Genomic DNA, 21,963 nt, shown 5'->3' with positions numbered 1-21,963 from the left:
CAGGCCAGTGTCAATCCATGCCTCTGCCAGAGACTCCTGGACACTCACAAGAAAGTCGGACTCAATCTCCTGTAGGGTCACTGCTGCTTTCTCCTAGGTCCTGGTGTGCACAAGGTTTTCTTTGTGCCCTCCAAGAGTCTGTTTCCCCACTCCTGTGGAAGTTCTGTAATCAAATCCCACTGGCCTTCAAAATTAAATTCCCTGAGGGTTTTCAGTTCCTTTGCTGGATCTCCAGGTTGGGAAATCTGTTCTTGACCCTAGAACTTCTGCAACAGTGTGAGAACTTCTTTGGTATAATTGTTTTACAGTTTGTGGGTTGTCTGCTCAGTGGCTCTATGGTGGGTCTCACATGCTGCGCCTCCCAAGTCTGCTGCAACCAGAGCCCCTGTCCCCACAGCAGGCCATTGCTGACCCATGCTTCTGCAGGAGACACTCAAACACTCAAAGGCAGGTCTGGCTCAGTCTCTTGTGGAGTCCTTGGGTCCTGGTGCACACAAGTTTTTGTTTGAGCACTCCAGACATCTCTGATGGCATGGAGTTTGATTCTAAATGTAGTTTTGCCCCTCCTACAATCTTGTTTGGTCTTCTCCTTTGTCCTTGGACATGGAGTATCTTTTTTTGGTGGGATCCAACAGTCTCCTGCTGATGGTTGTTCAGCAGTTAGTTGCAATTTTGGAGTTCTCACAGGAGAAGATGAGCAAACATCCTTCTACTCTGCCATCTTGTGCCAAATGCAATCTCAAAAACAACAGAATGATCTCTGTTCATTCCCAAGGCAACCCATTCAATATCACAGTAATCCAAGTCTATGACCTAACCACCAGTGCTGAAGAAGCTGAAGTTGAACGGTTCTATGAAAACCTACAAGACCTCCTAGAACTAACACCAAAAAAAAAAAAAAAAAAAAAGATGTCCTTTTCATCATAGGGGACTGGAATGCAAAAGTAGAAAGTCAAGAGATAACTGGAGTAACAGGAAAGTTTGGCCTTGGAGTACAGAATGAAGCAGGGCAAAGGCTAACAGACTTTTGCCAAGAGAACGTACCAGTCATAGCAAACACCCTCCTCCAACAACACAAGAGACAACTCTACACATGGACATCACTAGATGGTCAATACAGAAATCATATTGATTATATTCTTTGCAGCCAAAGATAGAGAAACTCTATACAGTCAGCAAAAACAAGACCAGGAGCAGACTGTGGCTTAGATCAGGAAATCCTTATTGTGAAGTTCAGACTTAAATTGAAGAAAGTAGGAAAAACCACTAGACCATTCAGGTATGACCTAAATCAAATTCATTAAGATTATACAATGGTAGTTACAAATAGATTCAAGGGATTAGACCTAATAGACAGAGTGCCTGAAGAACTATGAATGGAGGTCCATAACATTGTACAGGAGGCCATGATCAAAACCATTCCCAAGAAAAAGAAATGCAAAAAGGCAAAATGGTTGTCTAAAGAGGCCTTACAAATAGCTGGGAAAAGAAGATAAGTGAAATACAAAGGAGAAAAGGAAAGATACATCCATCTGAATGCAGAGTTCCAAAGAATAGCAAGGGGAGATAAGAAAGCCTTTCTCAGTGATCAATGCAAAGAAATAGAGGAAAACAATAGAATGGGAAGACTAGAGATCTCTTCAAAGAAATTAGAGATACCAAGGGAACATTTCATGCAAAGATGGGCACAATAAAGGACAGAAATCACATGGACCTAACAGAAGCAGAAGATATTAAAATCAGGTGGTAAGAATACACAGAAGAACTGTACAAAAAAATCCTCATGAACCAGATAACCATGATGAGTGTGTTCACTCACCTAGAGCAAGACATACTGGAATGCAAAATCAAGTGGACCTTAGAAAGCATCACTATGAACAAAGCTAGTGGAGATGGTGAAATTCCAGCTGAGCTATTTCAAATCCTAAAAGATGATGCTGTGAAAGTGCTGCACTCAATATGCCAGCAAATTTGGAAAACTCGTTATTGGCCACAGGACTGGAAAAGGTCAGTTTTCTTTCCAATCTCAAAGAAAGGCAATGCCAAAAAATGTTCAAATTACCACACAATTGCACTCATCTCACACACTAGCAAAGTAATGATCAAAATTCTCCAAGCTAGGCTTCAACACTATGAACTGAGAACTTCAGGTGTTGAAGCTGGATTTAGAAAAGGCAGAGGAACCAAAGATCAAATTGCCAACATCTGTTGGATCATACAAAAAGCAGCAGAATGAAGCCTGGCATGCTGCAGTCCATGGGGTGGCAAAGAGTTGAACACAACTGAGTTATGGACTGACTGACTGAATGCCTTTTTATGTATAGAAGCTCACCAGATAATGTATATAAAGTCCTTAGCACGGAATCTGTAAGGACTAAATAAAATTAGTGATGGTGGCAGTTATATTATTTTGGTTTACACTGAATAATAACAAAGATCTAGCACTAGATCCTAAATTCTACAAACACTTCAGTATCTCATTGTAGGAAATATATTCTGAGATATACTCTGCTTTATATAAAGAGTGTGTGTGTGTGTGCGTGTGTGCACATGTGTGTGTGTTTCCTCTGGTCTCTAGAAACTGACATGTAGTCTTATAATCTTGTTTAATATTCAGAGGAAAGATTCTATTTGAGAAGAAAAATGACTGGGAAGGGGAAGGCTTATTTATGAAATTATGTGCCACAAGGAGTTCTTAGAAACATGAAACTCTTAAATTCCTGAAGTCTTATCTCATTCTTTGTTTCTTCCTACAATTAGACAAAAGAATATGCTGGCATTCAAACAGTAAATGTTTATTTTGGTCTTATTAAGGTAGCCTAATTGAGGTGGGACACTGTTGTTTATTCCACCTTATCATTCCCAACATCTAGCATTTGGTGCCAGGACCAAATTTACTTAAATGAGTTAAAGTAGATTTTTCACTCATGATTAAAATATTTATTTCATTTAAAAATTGTATTTCTGCATTTAAGCTTTGCAATAATTTAAATGAGCTTCCCTGGTGGCTCAGATGGTAAAGATTCCGCCTGCAATGTGGAAGACCTAGGCTAGTATAAATCTTAAGAACCAGCTAAGAAAGTTCAGTTGGCAAAGAATCTGCCTGCAGTGCAGGAGACCTAGGTTCAATCCCTGGGCCAGGAAGATTCCCCTGGAGAAGGAAATGACCACTCACTGCAGTATCCTTGCCAGGGAAATCCCATGGACAGAGGAGCCTGGTGGGCTACAGTCCCTATGGTTGCAAAGAGTCGGATGCGATGTAGCAACTAAACCACCAACCACCACCACCTAGGGCTTAAAAAGAAAGCTCACTTGGGCTTCATAAAGTAACAGCATTTTTACCGATGGAGAGATGGCTAAAAATGGGGCATAGGAGTAGAGCAGACCTGTGTGGATCCCGATTGTTATGATAAGAGTCTGGAATGACATCTTTGGACTAAGTGAGTTTTCACTCTCAGAAACTGCTCATGAGAGATCCTCCACCAGATATGTGAATTTGGCCCTTTTTTGGGGGGGAGGGGGTGGCTTCAGTTTTCCCATGTGTTAAATGAGGATTGTACTAACATACATACACGTTTAAATCCATTTCTACCATTAAATAATTATCATAATTTACCTTCTATTGGGCAAGGTATTTTGAGGATTTAAAACTCCTATCCTCACACTATTTTTGAGTCTTCAATGCAATAACTGCCAAAGACTTATGCATCTAGATGACCATTCCTATATCACTAATGAAAATAAAATACAATAACTAGAATGAGTTATCAAAGATAGTTAATGACACTGGTGGATACTATTATTATTGTTTCATTTTACAGGTAAGGAAATATAAATAGGTGAAATAAGTTGCCCAAGATCATGCACCTATAAAAAGGTGATGTCAGAATTTGAATGAGACAGTTTGCTTTCAGATACTATACTTGGGACCTGTTTGCTGTTCTGACTCCTAAGTTTTTCATGGCAATGGTGGCAAATCAATACAAGAAAGCACACTTTGTTTGTTTCAGAGGTTCCAAGTGGATCAGTTTGGTCTCATTAGAATAGAAAGAACATAAGGAGAAATGATAAAGTGATGCCAAAAGGAGATGACAACTAGTGGATAAAGAGTATGGTGGAAAGAGTAGAAGTTTATAATTAGGCAGAGCAGAACTGCAAATGCTAGTTTTGCCGCTTCCTTAGATGTAGCATCTTGCAATGGTGATTTAATCACACCTCAGCCCTTTTATATGTAAAGTGGTCATACTATTATAAACTACTCAGAATTACTATGAGGATTAAATGAGATTGGGTATATGTGTGTGTGTTAGTCACTCAGTTGTGTCCAACTCTTTGCAACCCCATGGACTGTAGCCTGCCAGGCTCCTCTGTCCATGAAATTCTCCAGGCAAGAATACTGGAGTGGGTTGCCATTCCCTTCTCCCAAAGGAGATCTCCCAAAGGATCTTCCCAACCCAGGGATGGAATCCAGGTCTCCCGCATTGCAGGCAGATTCTTTACCAACTGAGCCACAAGGGAAGCCCAAGAATACTGGAGTGAATATAGCAGATCTTCCCAGCCCAGGAATCAAACTGGGGTCTCCAGGTATCTGAGAGATACCTGCAACTGAGCTATCAGGGAAGCCCATGAGCCACTACCAATGCCTGCTATGTATAACACTGTGTGTCATATATAGAACATACATACTCATTATATCATTATGTACATCTGTTCAGTTCAGTCGTTTAGTCATGCCCGACTCTTTGGTAACCCATGGACTGCAGTACACCAGGCCTCCCTGTCCATTACCAACTCCCAGTGCTAGCTCAAACTCATGTCCATCAAGTCAGTGATGCCATCCAACCATCTCATCCTCTGTCATCCCCTTCTCCTCCTGCCTTCAATCTTGCCCAGCATCAGGGTCTTTTCAAATGAGTCAGTCCTTCACATTAAGTGGCCAAAGTATTGGAGTTTCAGCTTCAACATCAGTCCTTCCAATGAATATTCAGGACTGATTTCCTTTAGGATTCATTGGTTTGACCTCCTTGCAGTCCAAGGGACTCTCAAGAGTCTTCTCCACACAGTTCAAAAGCATCAGTTCTTTGGCACTCAGCTTCCTTTTGGTCCAACTCTCACATCCATACATGACTACTGGAAAAACCATAGCTTTGACTAGATGAATTTTTGTCAGCAAAGTGATGTCTCTGCTTTTTAATATGCTGTCTAGGTTGGTCATAGCTTTTCTTCCAAGGAGCAAGACTCTTTTATATTTATATTTATATTTATATATATATATATATATATATATGCCTGATATAATTATATGTTGTCATTATATGTCATTATACAAAATCATTATGGAATACAATTATAAATCATTATATACGTATATGACTGATCTAAGAGTGTGCGTACTCTCCCCATTGGTATTGTAAATCCCTTGAAGACAAAGAAAAGCCCTTCCATGGTCTGTGTCTTCACAATACCAAGGTGGTACTAGATACATGGCAGTAACAAATTAATAAATACTTCATGAGTGATGTTTTGAAGGCATGCCTACGTATCTGCGTATTGGAATGAAGTAGAAAGAGACTGGGAAAAAGGAATTTAGCCAGGGGCTGCTGGGGACAAGAGGAACATTTCCACTTTAAACTTACCATGTCAGCAGTTCAGAATCTATATTGATTTGCCTTTGAAAAAGAATATTAATTTTCCTTTAAAAATGTGGGTGAGAGACTAAACAAATTGGACCTTGGATTTATTTACTAAGATTCAGTCCCTGATTATTCTGCTCTTTAAATCATCCTGATGGCATACTTCAGGCCCTTCCAAACATTAATATTCATGTTGCCTTGCTTCTGGTCGAGGCTGGTAGATATGGCATTTCATAATTCAGAAGTAAAATTGTAAAGGTTCTCACAGTTTCAACTCCAGTGCTTTTACTGTGCCATGCGAGGAAAGGGGAAATTGGAGTATACCAAAAGGTTTTAGAAATGAGTATTTTTCTTATGATATTTAATCCCTTGAATGTTCCAGATTTCTATTTGGTCAAAAGAATACTCAATGTCAAGTTTTGGTTCTAATCACATTTGTGTAGATGTATTTTAATACTATTTCTTTTAATTTAATTCATTCTTTCATCCATTCACCCAACAGATATTTATTCTGTGCCTGGGATTCACCAAGCTGAAGATAGCTGTGCACCAAAGTCCCTGCCTCAGGCACAGTTTGAACCTATTCCTCTCAGTCTAGTAGAAATGAGCAACGCAAGGTCAAACTGTAATTAGGGCACCCAACTGATGATAATTGAGCACCCACATAAATCAGGTACTTCTCTGAGTATTGGAGTTATCTACCAATAAATAATGTGGTATCTCTCTCATCTATCAGTATAGTGGAGGCAGCTGACATGCAAAGAGAAAACAGAGGGTTCTAAAAGGTATCCTGGAGAGAAGTAGCAGCTAGTTAGGAGACTGTCCAGGAAGGTGGGAGGGGAAGGGTATTTCAGTACAAAAAGTATCGTTTGAAAAAGATGACAGCAAAAGAGTGTGGAGAAGGCTAATAGAGAAACAAAAGTAAGAATACAGAATGAGTCTAAGAATGGAGTGTCAAAACCACAGGAAAGTGGTCTAGGAGGTTGGAGAGATAAGAAAGTTCTGGAATGTGAGACTGGTGTGCCACATCAAGGCATTTGGACTTAATTATAGGAAACGTTTCTCCTGTAGTGCAGGAATCAAGCTTGTTCTGCTTTGTTTCTGTGCCCTTGATGCCTCATAAATCCTAAACAAGTACTGAGAGAGAGAGTGAAAAGGCTGAGTGCAGAAGTAGTCAGGCAAGTTGTGGGGATGGTGATGACTTGAACTGGTTTTTGTTCAGAAAGAGCGCTCTGTATGGAGGATGTGCTCACGGGACCCAAGGCTGAAGCCAGCAAGCATCTTAGCAGACTGTTGCGTTGATCCTAGCAAGACAGTGTGGTGTGTAAACTAGGATGGTGGTGGTGACAAGGGGGTTTTCTGCCAGTTGGGAGTACAGATGCTTCTTTGCTGTCTTCTATGTAGTCTTCATATGGTTAAATTTTTTGCTAGTGTTGTTTTTAATTTAATTTCTTTACTCATTGTTTTTTTGTTTTGCAGAGTTATTGAATTTTTATTCCTTCCCTTTTTCTCTCTTCCTCCTTAGAAGTCCCACTACCTCCAAAGTGTCCTTGCTTGGTCTCAATATCAATGTTAGGCACCCAGGAGACACTCTGAAGACAAATTGTGTTTTACTAACTGAGTATCATCTTGAAGTATTTAGTCTTCAGTTCCACAAACATTCCCCTTTATTGTCATTTAGACAATCAATATTAACTTGGTATTGAGCTGTGGTTCAGAAGTCTTTGCTTACACTATGATCTTTAGTCCCAAATCTATATTAACAAAACACTTCTTCAGGCCTTGCTTTCTTCCAGTAGGATCTGCTTCTTGGTTGCAGAAGTGACTGAGTAGCACAGCATCTCTCTACACACCTAATGTCTTGTGTCTGTCTTCCTTTCACTAGCTTGTTTCCCATTGATAAAATACACATTCTATGTACTCCCTGATAATGACAAGGGAATCATAAAGTTCTTGTGGTGGGGAGTTACTTCCTGTTTGAAGTCCAAACTGACAATGATGTCCACATTTCAGATTGCCATGAAGTTCTCCATGTAAACCTATTACAAAATGTCCTTTGAGACACTCAAAGCAAACTATTAGGGCCAAGAAGAAAAAAAAAAATTCTAAGGGGATTTTCCAGAGAGTCTTGAAAGTTTCTCCCCTCAAGTAAATTTTAATCTTTCCACAAAATTAAATATCTGTGCAGGTGATATAAATGATATCAGGTTTAACAGAGAGAGATCATATCCTGTAGTATTTGTAAGAAGGAATGGGATTTTGTGCTGGCCTTTGATGGATGGGGTGCTTGGTTACTGAACATGGGAGGAGAGGAAGGAGAGGGAGCAGAGGGGCGGAGAACATGAGGTTCAGTAGGATGGGGCTGTAGGATCAATGTGGACAACAGTAGGAGGTGGAATAGAAAACTATGTTTTAGGTGATAGAGTGGAGGGTCTTGTGTGAAGGACTGAAAGGTCTGCTTTTAATTAGCTAAGAGTAGGTGCAAAGTGGAAAAGCAATGCTGTGGGAGAAGCAGTCTCTATGTGCTCTGGTTAGGAATAGAAAGTTCCATGTGGGAGCTGGGGTCTTCATAATGGTCCTTGATGGTTGACATAAAGAGTGAAGCATTTCACCCAGATGGCAGAAGAGCATGCTGAAAGACCTAGAGGTGTCAGCACATCAGGTACTCTGGGAAATGTTTAAATGAGTGTTTGCGACCTCCATGTGGGATTCCCAGATGGCTCAGTGGTAAAGAATCCACCTGCTAATGCGGGAGATGCAGGAGACTCAAACTCAATCCCTGGATGGGAAAGATCCCCTGAAGGAGGAAATGGCAGCCCACTCCATGGAATAATCCCATGGACAGAGGAGTTTGGCAGGCCACAGTTCATGGGGTCACAAAGACTTGGACACAGCTGAGTGGGCATGCATGCAACCTCCATGCACACCTCTCTGTGCTTGAATCTTTGCAGGCCTTTTATTTACTGAGGCAGAAATATGAAAGCTAAGCAAAAAGCCAGAAGCTCCTGGTATACCCTAAATCAAGACAGGGAAGTTATGACAACAGGTGGAGTGTTGACTGCCAACATCTATCTCTGCCTCAGTCATCAAGTGTGATTGTGCCCTGGGTTCCCTGATATGTTGACTCAGAATCTCAAACATTTGCTTGTCATTGTTCTCTTCCACTGATGTGTTTTCATCACTTACTGCCCATCGCCCCCTCACCTCCTGTCACCTTGGCACAACTTCCCCTCCTCTTGGGACTCCGATTTTTTTTTAACCACCTTGCTCTCATTTGGGCCTTATATGACCCTAACTCCGTGTCTATAATGAGGCCATGCTAATCCGTGCTGTGAGCTGATGAGTTTTGTTTAAGCATAGAAAGAGGTCATGAGACCCGGCAAAGGGATGTTTCTTTCTTCCTCCAGCTGCTGCCCTGGAGGTCTGACCGATTTACTCTCTCACTGTCATCTGGCTGGTTCCTGGATAATCGAATGGCCAGATCTGTGTCTGGGTTACAGGCAGGAGGAGGTGGTACAGGGACGGCAAATGCTGAGAATGGGAGTAGGGCTGGAGCTAGGTGGGACCAGGGGCAGTGCCATTTGGCCTATTGGAATGCCATCCTCTCTGTCAACGAGGGGCAGAGGCCAACAATTTGCATGACAAGATTAGTACACGAAAGCAAATTAAACAGTTATTAGAGGGAGGCAATCAATTGGTACCTGGCAGTAGGCTGTGAGAAGATTTGTCAGCCTCCTTTATTAACTGAAGAAATGCCTTCAGGAGAGTCCTTGCTAAATATGCTCACTTAGTTACACTGAAGGCCCAGTTTCTTAGCAAGTAACCTATCATTATTATTAGCAGTAATACAATAATAATAATAAAAACAATAATATTAATAGCAAATATTTTCTCTGGAATGGTAGTTCTTAAAGAGAGTTTTATTACTATTATGGTTATTATTGTTATTATTAGTGTGAGAAATGTACCTCTCTCATGCTGGGCTCTAACTGCCATCTTTATGAATATTATACTGTATTCTCATACTTAGGCAGGAGGATTTGTTTGTGAGGGGACTTTCCCCCTTCCTGCATCACTTCTCTGAAACTAAACTGTTGATGAGAGAAGTATGCTGGACTAAGAGGAGGTTGATAAATGTCATCAGTGGAGTGTTGCACTCTCAAATAATGAGTGAGGCAGCTGCAATGTCACTGAATGCTCGATGGCATATGAGCATGAATTTTGAGGTTTCTTTCATTTGTTTCATCCAAGCATAAACTGGGCAATAACAAGCTGACTTGTGGCAGGAATTTCAGCATCAGATAAGAATATCAACTGGTCCTTTAGGTTCCTTCTAACACTGAAAATCAACAGTCCTCTGTTTGATGGAGCCACATAAAGAATGCCCAAATGATCAAGAAAAATATGTGCCACTTCTGGAAAAATAGCACTGTTGGATTCTTGCTTCAAATAATCAAAAAGAGATCGTCTTTCAGTGAGCTTCTTAACCCTTGGCCAGTGAGGGCAACGTTAGGAAGACAACCTCTATCAAAACTAATGCTTGGGCTGAGGAAGAAAGTGGAGGATTATTTTCTTGATGCTTAGGACATCATGTGAATAGCTAAGGTAGGAATAGGTGTCATTCATACCCAGCAATCATTTGAGAGGAATTTCTAGCAGCTGAGATCCAGAGTGGGCTGGAAAAATACAGGTAGAGGGGTGTGTGTGTGTGTGTGTGTGTGTGTGTTTATATGAGATGGAAACAGACACCCAAACTCCTCTCTTTTACTGCCATCATTTTCTCCTGTCTTCAAAGAAAAGTTTTTTAACCCCAATTTATGAGCCACTTTCTTTCTTTGTCCTTTGTCAACGGAAAGAGTCACCTTCTAAGCCAATGCTTCTCAAATTTATCTCAATTTTAGTGTGTATATGAATCCCTGGGGACTTTGTTAAATGGAGTTTCTAATTCAATGCTTCTCAGGTGGGGCTTGACATTGTGCATCCCTAACACACTCTTTGGAGAAGGCAGTGGCACCCCACTCCAGTACTCTTGCTTGGAAAATCCCATGGACGGAGGAGCCTGTTAGGCTGCAGTCCATGGGGTCGCTAAGAGTCGGACACGACTGAGCGACTTCACTTTCACTTTTCACTTTCATGCATTGGAGAAGGAAATGGCAGTCCACTCCAGTGTTCTTGCCTGGAGAATCCCAGGGACAGGGGAGCCTGGTAGGCTGCCGTCTATGGGGTCGCACAGAGTCGGACACGACTGAAGTGACTTAGCATATCATGACTTAGCAACACACTCTTAGGTGATGGAGATGATGTTTGTCAGTGGACCACACTTGGAGCAGGAAGGCTTTAAACCAGCTTAACTGTCTTTTTTATTTTGCCTTTTCTAAAGAGTGACTAAAGAATAAAGTGACCTCCCTTTCCTTTCCTGGGCCTTACCAGAAGACCCAGTAAGAGGAGCAGCTACATGGCTAAGCCTAAATGATTCACTCAGGAGGAAACAGCAGTGAACTAGGGTACCAGCTCACAGGTCTGACTGATGAAGGTCAGAGACAGAGAATGATTCAGCATTTTATCAGTTCAGTAACCATAATTGTTGGTGAAATGTATTAATGCCCTAAAGACTTCAGATTCTGTAAGCCTGCACATCTGAAAAGCCATATTGGTAAAAGATCTCAAGACATGTGTTTTCTTACGTTATTAAGAAGCAATCCTCTGTAAAACCCTTACTGTCAGTTTACAGGAGATTTGACAGTAGGTGGTATGTTCTGCCCTGTAATTTTATTTTTATATGATCTTAAACTTCTTCTTTTGCAAAGTACACAAAAGAATTGTGCAGAAATAGAGACAGAAGGGTGTAGAAAAGTTGTACCACTTGGACTTAAATTACTACTCTGGGTGATGAGAAGGAAGATAAGGGATCCAGCTTTAGATTACAGAAATTCAGAGAAGGTAATTCTCATCCTCTACAGTGAAACATCTATGAAGGAGTAACTCAGGGGAAAAAGAAGATGGAAACAAGGACTATGGGAGGTTGGCGAAAATTCTTGGAGAAGTAGAATCAAGGGGCTGATGCAGAAGAGACTAATTCAAAGTAGAATACTTTGCCTTGCTTGATAGCAGCCAGTTGATAAGTTGCTCAGTAGGTGAGAGAGACCAGATTAAAGAAATGAGTTCCCATTTTAAGATATGTTTCTGCATATAACATTTTGTTTCAGTAAAATACATTAAGCACAAGAGAGTCTCTTACCTTAAACTTATCTTTGGGTCTCTGGAACTTAGGATGGTACTTGGCACATAATGGATGCCGCAAAATTGTTTGATAAGTTAAGAGTAGATAAGTGGATAGTAATGAACCATCAAAATTCTTGGTGATGATCAAATCTCAATGTATTGAGTATTATTAAAATGGAGCAGATTTTTGAGCAGGTACTTATTATGGTTATTCTCATAGATTGGTAGGTAAGTAAGTAGATAGATATTATTCTAATGTAATAGAATTTAATCCATCTTGATTTGATATGGGTAGAGTGTTCAGGAAAATTAGGATAATTTGGAAACTGTGTGGCTTAAAGAAAAGCAGATACTCATGTTAAATGTTTTTACCACATACACAAATGAAAAGCAAAGGGGCAAAGGAAACTTTGGGGTTGATGGATATTTTTTACCTTGATTGTAGTGATAGTTTTATGGGTGTATGCAAATCTCAAAGCTTGTTAAATTAAGTGCATTAAATATGCTTTGTATATTAATTATACATCAATAAAGCTATTTTAAAAAGTCAAACATAATATACAGGAGAAATATATATAGAATTCAAACCAAGAAAATAAAAAGTACTTATCTTTCTCCTCCCCCAGAAAACTACCCAGATACTTAGTAGTAGAGTATGCATGCTCAGTCATGTCCAACTCTTTTCCAGCCCCATGGACTGGAGCCCACCAGCCTCCTCTGTCTGTGGAATTTTCCAGGCAGCAATACTGGAATGGGTTGTCATGCCTTTCTCCAGGGAATCTTCCCACTGGGATCAAACCTACATCTTTTATGTCTCCTGCATTGGCAATGGGTTCTTTTGGTGCTTTGTTAATGATCACAGGTATCAAGGAAATAGAAGAAGAGTAGGCTTCTTATTTCCCTGTGCAAATAACAAGGAAGGGAGTGATCTCTGGCTCTCTACTTCTCATTTTTTTGAAGGAGAAGAATGACCTCAAGGTGTCTACTCTGTAGCCCCTCAAAAACTCTTTATCATGCTAGAATGCTGACATAAGACTTTGGGATAAAGAAATTTCAAAAATGTTGTTTGGATGTAGATGTAAGTTGGAGAAATCAGTCCAGATGGCAAAGATTCTTGCTAACTCTGTCTCTCCTGCCTATCCTCCCATCCTACATAATCAAGAGGAAGAAGTAAGGCATCACAGTGAGGACCACCAGCAGGAACCTGACAGAGCACAGCGTACTACATTCTCTGAGACCCTGCATGTCCCATTTGATTTCAGCCCCAGAAATATAATGCATTTCAGTGGCCTAAATACATAATGGAAATATTATCAATTGAATGACAGCTGTGAGAGGAACTGAGGGAGGGACCTCTGTGGAAATATTCCAGATCTCCCCTGAGACATCAAATTTGGTTTACATCTCAAAGAAGATGCAAATGTTTTACTTTATAATGAAATAAGCTTTGTGATATTCTACATGTTGTTTATTATCTTTTTCTAAGTTTCTGTATTTCCATATCTCTTTGCATCTCACATCAAGAAAACTTGAAAACTATTTCAATAATCTTGTGAAAACAAGTTTGTTTTCACAATCTATTCAATTAATTATACTCATAAAGATATTTCTATAGAGAAAGGCCACATCTTTCTGCCACCATTCCTACTTCAATTTGAGTCTTGCTCAAACAGGTCATTAGCATAATGCCCCATCTGAGGTGACTTTGAGGTCCCAGCAAACACCTTTGATTACTTAAGGGAAGAGGGTTAATTGCCAGCCTCAATGCTGAAACAAACAGAGAGGCAAGCATGCTTTACCAGCTCCCAAATTCATGGAAATCAAAATTACCAGCTAACAGGCTAGATGTAGTTTGGGGCTTTATCCTCCTTTTTGTAATATATACCAACAGATGGAAAGGTTAAAGATGTGACAGCTGGCTCACACTGAACATATCTTTTCAATTATGGAGTGTTTTTAGCTTAATCTTTAAAATTTGTTGTTTATTTCATTTTTTGTTTGTTTGTTTTATTTTCAGGCTTGGGAAATTAGTCATTTTCTCTGAAAAACTCAGAGAGTGGACATCAATCATTCAATCACTAGGTCATTCATTTTAAACCATCTCAAAGTTCTTCTCACTTCCCAAAGTTCTTATCATCTACTGACTGAGGAAAGAATGGATTGCTACCCTTTTCTCAAAGATACAGCTATTTATGTAATTTAAATTCCCACCAGACATGAAATAATACCTCATCTCCCCCTTAGTGCCTTAAACCAAGTAGGCAGAGATAGAAGCTGCTTCAGATGACGTAGTGAAGGGGCCCAGGCTGCCGCATTAGAAGAACTGTTCCTCAGAATGTGACTATATATGGTTATAGCCCTTTAAAGAGGCAAATTTAAAAAGGAGTCCACTAAGGTGAGCCCTAATCTAATCTGATGGATGATCTCGTAAGTCAAGGAAATTTGGACACAGAAGAACACATCAGGGATGTGTCCACAGAGGAAAGACCATGTAAGGGTCCAGCGAGAAGGTGGCCAACTGTGAACCAGGGGGAGAGGTCTCAAAGAAATGAGACCTTTTATTTTGGTTATTTATTTAATTTTTATTAGTGTATAGTTGTTTTACAATTTTTTGTTACTTTCTGCAAGAAACAAGATCTTGATCTAAGTGTTCTATCCTCCAGAACTGTGAAAAAGCAACTTTCTGTTGTTTAAGTCACTTGGGATCTGTGATATTTTATCCCAGCCCTAGAAAATTAATACAAGGGCTTTTATCATCAAAGCATACATTTTTGAATAGAGGATTTGTATGTTCAAATTGAGCCTTTAGAAGTTGAAATAAATTGACACTGTGATCCTTTAATCATCTCAGTAATCTGAGGTTTGTTTTGTTTTGTTCTACAATCTCTTTTTTTGGACCTTAGAAAATACGATCACTTAAGATAAATAACTTTGCGACTTTAACCAAAAAGTCAATGGGTCTGGAAAGTGAACCCCTGCATACTCAAACCAGTTAGTGCAAAATTAATTCAGTGTTCCATGCAACATTTCCCAGGGTGGAAGAGATGTGATTTTCCTCTGGCAAAGAGGAATAGAATAATCAAATCTGTAACAAATAGGAATCCTTTTACCTTTCACACATTTTCATAATTTCCCCCACTGCTTCAACTAATTAATTATCAATGCAATTTGTGTTTAGACAAGGGGTGCTGTCTCCTTCACAGCCCATCTGCTTCTTGGTAACCTTTCTGTCAAGTCATTGCAAAGTGGAGTTGCTGATAAAGCTATCATCTCCATGGCAACTGCTGCTATGTCACAAACCTAGGACTGTGACCTCACTACAGTTAAAGGGAGAAATCAAACTGGTGTCTGTTGTTTGAGGCGATAAGAGTTTTTAATCAGTCACATATTTACTTATTTATTTTAGAAATCCAGGAGAGAAGGATTTCTAAATGTTACTGCAATAACCTTGCTTCTAATTACTAAATATTAAATGAGCATCTTACTATTAGAAGTGCAATATGAACAGGCAACTGGTTATACTTGAGGAGAAAATGTATTATGTAAATACGATACTGATTCAGAGAGATCTTCTGGCCCATAGAATGTGAATTTCATCCTTCTTCAGTTGCTCTTGTGTGTATTCTGTTGGCCCCTTACTAATGATAACAACTAACGCTGAGTACTTACAGCCTACCAGATTCAGCAACCTGTGAGGTAGTTACCATCGCCCCATTTTACAGTGATGGAACTGAGGCTTAGTGAGGTCAAGGGGTTTGCCCGAGGGCACACAGTTGGAGTGATGGCATCCTGTGGAACCCCCAATTATGCTTGCTAAGTGAGACTCTTCTCCTCTGCGTTTTCCTGCCTGCCCACTCCTCAACATAAGCTTTGCCATAGATTTTTTTGTTCTTGCTGGAAATAGAATTTCCAGAATCTTTCTTGTTTTTTAGACATCAATAACATTTTAGTAGTAAGTGAATTGCAAGATACCAGAATAGGTTTTGTCCAACTCCTGTATCGATGAGAAAGCTTAGCAGCACAAGGATTATCTCCTGCTACTTTGATGGTTCAGAATAACAGTTATAAGCTTTTCCTATGAAAGTCTGTGTCCATCCCTCATCCTCTAGCATTGGGATATGACTTGGTGTTACAGCGTGGCTAAGTGGTCTCTGTCAGAACACCCCCTGACACATCATCCCACGTGTATAAGAAGGATGCTTGCTCTGTTCAGACAGCTGTGAGGCAAAGTCTCATCCTTCTCTAATCAGATGACCTTGAAATCCCTTCCTTTTTAGACACTCTGACGCCATCAAGGGGTAAAGCAAAACAGAACAAAACAGTCACAGAAAAGCGTAACTATGGCTTCAAATACCAGTTCTGTCATTCCAGTTACTTCCTTGACCTGGCCATTTAGGAGGAGTCACAGTTCCTTAAAAAAATCAGCTTGAACTTCTACCATAAGGGAAACTGGTACCTTGCCTATTTTATTAGCTGTGATTAATTGAGTATAAGTGTAATTAAAAGTGGACCTAGTTCAGTGATTTTTCTTTTGTTTCCGTATTGGCTCTGTACAGGTCCAACGAATGAGACCCTGACTTACCCTGCAAACATTCTGTGACTGTTATGTTCTACATCTCTTAGGAAAAGCGACACTCCAGGTGTAATGCTTAGTGAGCTTGAGGAAGTCAGCAGCGTCTTCGTTACTTACCGCATCCATTTGTACAACAGCCCATATACTGATGTGACAAGCAGCCACAGTGTCTTTCCTAGAGAAAGAGCTAAACGTGTGAGACACGCGTGAGAGCTAAAAGAGAGAGACACTGAATTCTGAAATCGATCCACAGGAACTGTTATCATAAGTTCTGATCAACTTGTGATTCTCTTCCTTGGATGGCTGGTTAACTAGTTACTCAGTTGTATGACGCAGGCAGTAAATATTAGAACCTAGAAGTGCTGCATCCCTCTAGCTGTCAGAGCACTAAGTCAACTACGTTCATTGGAGATTTGCTGTGTGTGTGCATGTTCATACCGGTAAGAGGAAATCAAGAGACTGTGTACAGCCTGTGCACTATACTTGCTTACAATGTTGTGGGAGGCACATAGGACCACAGATGTAACAACACAGAGAAAGAGACAGAGTCAAAGGTCATGCCCATTGCCACGTTTCACCATTTCTGTAAGTGGTAGGTGTAAGAATAAAAGAAAGACATCAGTCAAACCCTGCATTAGATGACATTTTTTTTCAAGCAGGTGATTGGAAAGAAAATATAAAAATAGCGTTTTATAAGCATTTAGTCTGTGCTAGGCACCCTTCCCTGATGATCAGTGGATAAAGAATCCACCTGTAATGCAGGAGACAAAGGATATGTGAGTTCAGGCCCTGGGTTGGGAAGATCCCCTGGAGGAGGAAATGGCAACCCACTCCAGTATCCTTGCCTGAAGAATTCCATGGACAGAAGATCCTGATGGGTTACAGTCCATGGGGTCACAAAGAGCCAGACATGACCAAAGCAACTGAGCATGAGCACTCAAGCATTTTACATTTTTAAAAAATCATTTATTCTTTTTAAAAAAATCTAGGACATAGGTTTCACAGTTTACCAATGAAAGGATTGAAGTTCAAGGATTTAAATGACTTGTCCAAATCAGCAGTCTGTAAGTCAGCAGATTTCAGAACCTGTGTATCTAAGACTTACAAGTTTATGCCAGATTTCTATTGCCTAGAAAAATCAGATAGGAAAATGGCATAATTATCTAGAAGATAACATCCTGCAGAGGACAGTTCAGATCCCTTCTATCCTGCTTCCTCATTTCGATTGACTGAGGGCATAGAGCATGGACTAGCTTCCCTAGGGCTTGTTTAGGGTTCCTTTAGGTTCAAACAAAATTTTGTTGTTCTTATAAAATTGGAGAAATATATGCCAGCATACATTGCTTGAAAGATGCACTGCCTTGCAGTTGTCCACCTTTGAACAGGTTAATCCTTTGGAAATTAACTGTTACATTGATTCAGCAGGATTTATATGTTGATTATATTGATAGATCCTATTCTTTAGTTATGTAGCTGGGTACTTAAAACTGTAGTTGATAATAGAATGCTATTCAGACATCTTTGCCACTATAGTGGGTTGGCCAAAAAGTTTGTTCAGATTTTTCCATAGGCTGTTATGCAAAAATCCAGAAGAACTTTTGATCAACCCAATATGACTTCTTTAGATCCGTAACCCTCATATGTTCTCCGATATGAATAATTCATTCAATGTCCTTGCTTATATTGTGGTCTCATTTGTCCCTGGGAACATTAAAGAAGGCAAATGCTTGAAGAGTTAAGAGACTTCAGTTTGGATGTCCTTGTGGCTGAATAAATTAGATTTGGATAGATGGGAGCAGGAATTATTGGTTGGTCTTAAAGTTCAGATTTTCAGTTGGAGGCAACTGGAAGATTCCAAACATTTCTTATCAGGGATGTTATGTAAGTTAAAAGAAGTATTGTTTAGCTTTTGTTTAACTCTAGAAGCTCACATATAATTTATATTTTTCAAAGAAGAAAGCATAAATGGGATTGAACTGTATACACTGTTACACAATTTTTTTTCCTCACACAACACTGCAGTTAGAATGTTAGCATATGTTATAAATAGATTTACTTCATTAATTTTAATCACTGTGTAGTAATTTAGTTTCTTTTGATGGTTTTAAATTGTTTCTAGGGTTTTTATTTTATCATACGGTTGTTCTATTTTGTTTTGTTTTGCTATTACAAAGAATGTTACAATGAACCTCACTATACTTGTATTTTGCAAAATTGGTGAGTGTGTCAGCAGGATAAATTTCTAGAAGTCCAATTGCTGGGTAAAAATATAGGTGGACTTTATATTGTAATAGATACTGCCAAAGGCTGCATAAAACACAACAATTTAAGCCTCCACCAAGATATATCTAGTGTTTCAATATATCCATTCAACATTAGGTAACATCAAAGTTTAAAATTATTATTACTTTGATGTGTAAAATATAGGCAAACATTTAAGTTAAATCTCTAATTACAAGTGAGTTTGAACATTTTCTTATGTTAATTGAGCATTGGTGCTTTGTGTTTCTGTGAATTGCTTGCTTGTGTCATTTTCTCCTTTTCCTTTCACATGCTTAGTTTTAAAATTTTATGTGTAAAATTGCTTTAATATTAAAACTGCTTCAATCTTAGACTATCATATGAGCTAGAAATAGTTTTCCTAGTTATCATTTCTTTTGACTTGATTTGTGGTTATTTAGAGGGTGGTAGAAGTTTTAAATTTTATATAAATTTATGAGTATTTTATGATTTTTTTGGTTTTAATTCTCTACCCCAGATATTTAAGGAAAAAAAAAAAAAGCTTTCCTTTTGTCTTTAAGTAACTTTGTTTTTTCTCTTCCTATTTACTTATTAATTCTTTGATCTATTTGGGATTTATTTTCATGTAAGATACAAGAAAGTGATCCAACTGTTTTTTTTTTTTTTTTAGCCACTAGTCTGTAGTCTCAACAATATTTGCTATGTAATTTACTTTTCATTCACCTTTATCATATACTAAATTCCTTTGGGTATTCATCTCTATATAAGATTTCACTTTTCCATGGTTATTCTGATAATCTGGGCCAGTGTAAGCTATTTAAAATATTATAGCTTAATAGATTTTAATATTTGGGATTCCCAGGTGGCACTAGTGGAAAAGAATCCACCCGCCAATTCAGGTTAATCGACATGGGTTTGATCCCTGGGTCAGGAAGATTACCTAGAGGAGGAAATGGCAATCTACTCCAGCATTCTGGCCATAAAAATTCCATGGACAGAGGAGCCTGGCAGGCTACAGTTCTTGGGGTCACAAAGAGTCAGACACAACTGAGCATCTGAGCACAACAACAACAGGTTTTAATATTGAGTAGTTCTAGTTTCCATTTCACATTATCTTTTGATTATTCTGACTCTTCTATGTGCTTTTGTTTTCCTTAAACTACTTGAGATCACCTTGGTACATTGGTTTAGACTGCTAATTTTATAGATCAGTTCGGAGGAAAATGCTATCCTCATTACCCAACATTATCATTATTACTATAATTTTACCCAGAGATAAAATATGCATTTCCACTTATTCATTTTCAATTCCATGGTATAACTAAATAGGATATCTTTTTAACATAATCATTTCTTAATTTTCTTTATAACCTGTACAAATTCTTAGAGAAAACTACATTATTCCTCTAAAATGTTTTGCTTTTCAGTACTCATTCCATTTTCCTAGTGTCATTGTTTTCTCTTCTCTTCTCATTTAACCTTGGACATTTTGAAAGTCCACAGCAGAGAATTAATTCTTCCAAATTCTGGAGCCTAGCCTTTTAGCTGTGGAGTATTTGAATAATAGCTAATATTACAAACAGCCTAGAACAGCTGCTTCTCACTGCGTTTTACTGGTGTACAGTCATTACTAGTGCAGGATTGAGTGATTTGGGCGAAGTTTACTTAAGGATCACTGTCATTATATATTTATGAATAACAGCAAACACTATTTAGGCTAAGCCATTCCATGAGAATTGACACGCTACATCAGGGACTGGGTGATAGAGTTCCTCGCCCTGTGTTTATGGCACTAACAATCTGTTTCATAAGCCAGCTTCTGCAAGCTAATGATCACAGCCACTAACCATTCTATTCTCATTTTAATAAAAATTGCAAAGAGAGGAAAGAATAATAAGAGAAAAAAGGTGATGGATGTACTATTGAGGCCATCTGTAAACAAATAAAATCCATTTAACCTTATTTGGAGGAACAGCAGAAAAAACTTGCAAAGCTCTAGCAGGCAAGACATTTCCATTTGTACTCATATGCTCCCCTGTATTCTAATCGCTTTCTTCCAAAAGAGGAGAAAAAAAGGATACTCCTCATGCTTTTTCTCGATGTTTGTTGTCATTGGTGGTATGTTTTAATGGAGGCTACAATCAACTACAGCCTTCTGAAGCTATTCACATAGACTGATGTTCTTTTCTGTTACCCATTTGTTTTGTTACAGAGCAATTCTGTTTAGGGTGGAAGGTACTCTGATGTTGTGGAGCACACAAAGGAACAAAGGACTAACTTAAACTCTAGTCACTGACTAGACCATGCCACTTTATAAGGGTCAGGGGCCAACACTCTATCTCTATCTCCCCCAGCCGCATCGTTTTCAATCTTATCTGTTGCTCTATGCCTATTCCTTAATATCAAGTCTAGCATTCCCAACCTTGCCAGGTCAGTAAGTAACCTTAGTCATAGAACAAGGGGAATGGGATTACTTTTGGATGTTCATTAGGAAGCTGACATGTCTTAACCCTCTATTTTGTCTGCTAACCAGAGCCAGAGCTGGTTCAAAATCTGGCCACTTATATTATCTGAATCACGGTGACATTGAATGTCACCTGTGGAAATGTTTTGTTGGTGTGGCTTTAGGACACAGAGATTGAGAAGGCTGAAGAGATAGGTTTTGAGCTGTGTCCCATCCAGCCACTCCTCCTTTCACTGATCTAGAATCACCACAGTGGTAGGGTCGGAGGGAAGTAGGGGCAGGACTACTGAAGCTGATGCCCTAACACTACTTAAGAACAATGGAAATTCTAAGCTAGAGGGTAGTGGGCTTCTTGGTGCTTAATGAGGCATCATTTTTGAATGATAACTGCATGCTTGTGAAATGCTAGTTAGCATGAATTGGAATCTCTTATAAGGTTTATCAAGAGAGCCTCTTAATAAAAGTGAAAGAGGAGAGTGAAAAAGTTGGCTTAAAATTCAGCATTCAGGAAAACACATCATGGCATCTGGTCCCATTACTTCCTGGCAAATAGATGGGGAGACAGTGGAAACAGTGACAGACTTTATTTTGGGGGGCTCCAAAATCACTGCTGATGCTGACTTCAGCCATGAAATTAAAAGATGCATGCTCCTTGGAAGAAAAGTTATGACCAACCTAGACAGCATATTAAATGCAGAGACATTACTTTGCCAGCAAAGGTCCGTCTAGTCAAAGCTATGGTTTTTCCAGTAGTCATGTATGGATGTGAGAGTTGAACTATAAAGAAAGCTGAGTGCTGAAAAATTGATGCTTTTGAACTGTGGTTTTGG

The sequence above is a fragment of the Bos mutus genome, chromosome 1 (assembly GCF_027580195.1).
Source record: "Bos mutus isolate GX-2022 chromosome 1, NWIPB_WYAK_1.1, whole genome shotgun sequence".
In the NCBI taxonomy this organism is placed as follows: Eukaryota; Metazoa; Chordata; class Mammalia; order Artiodactyla; family Bovidae; genus Bos; species Bos mutus.
The sequence above is the reverse complement of the archived record's forward strand: the minus strand, read 5'-3'. Positions refer to the sequence as shown.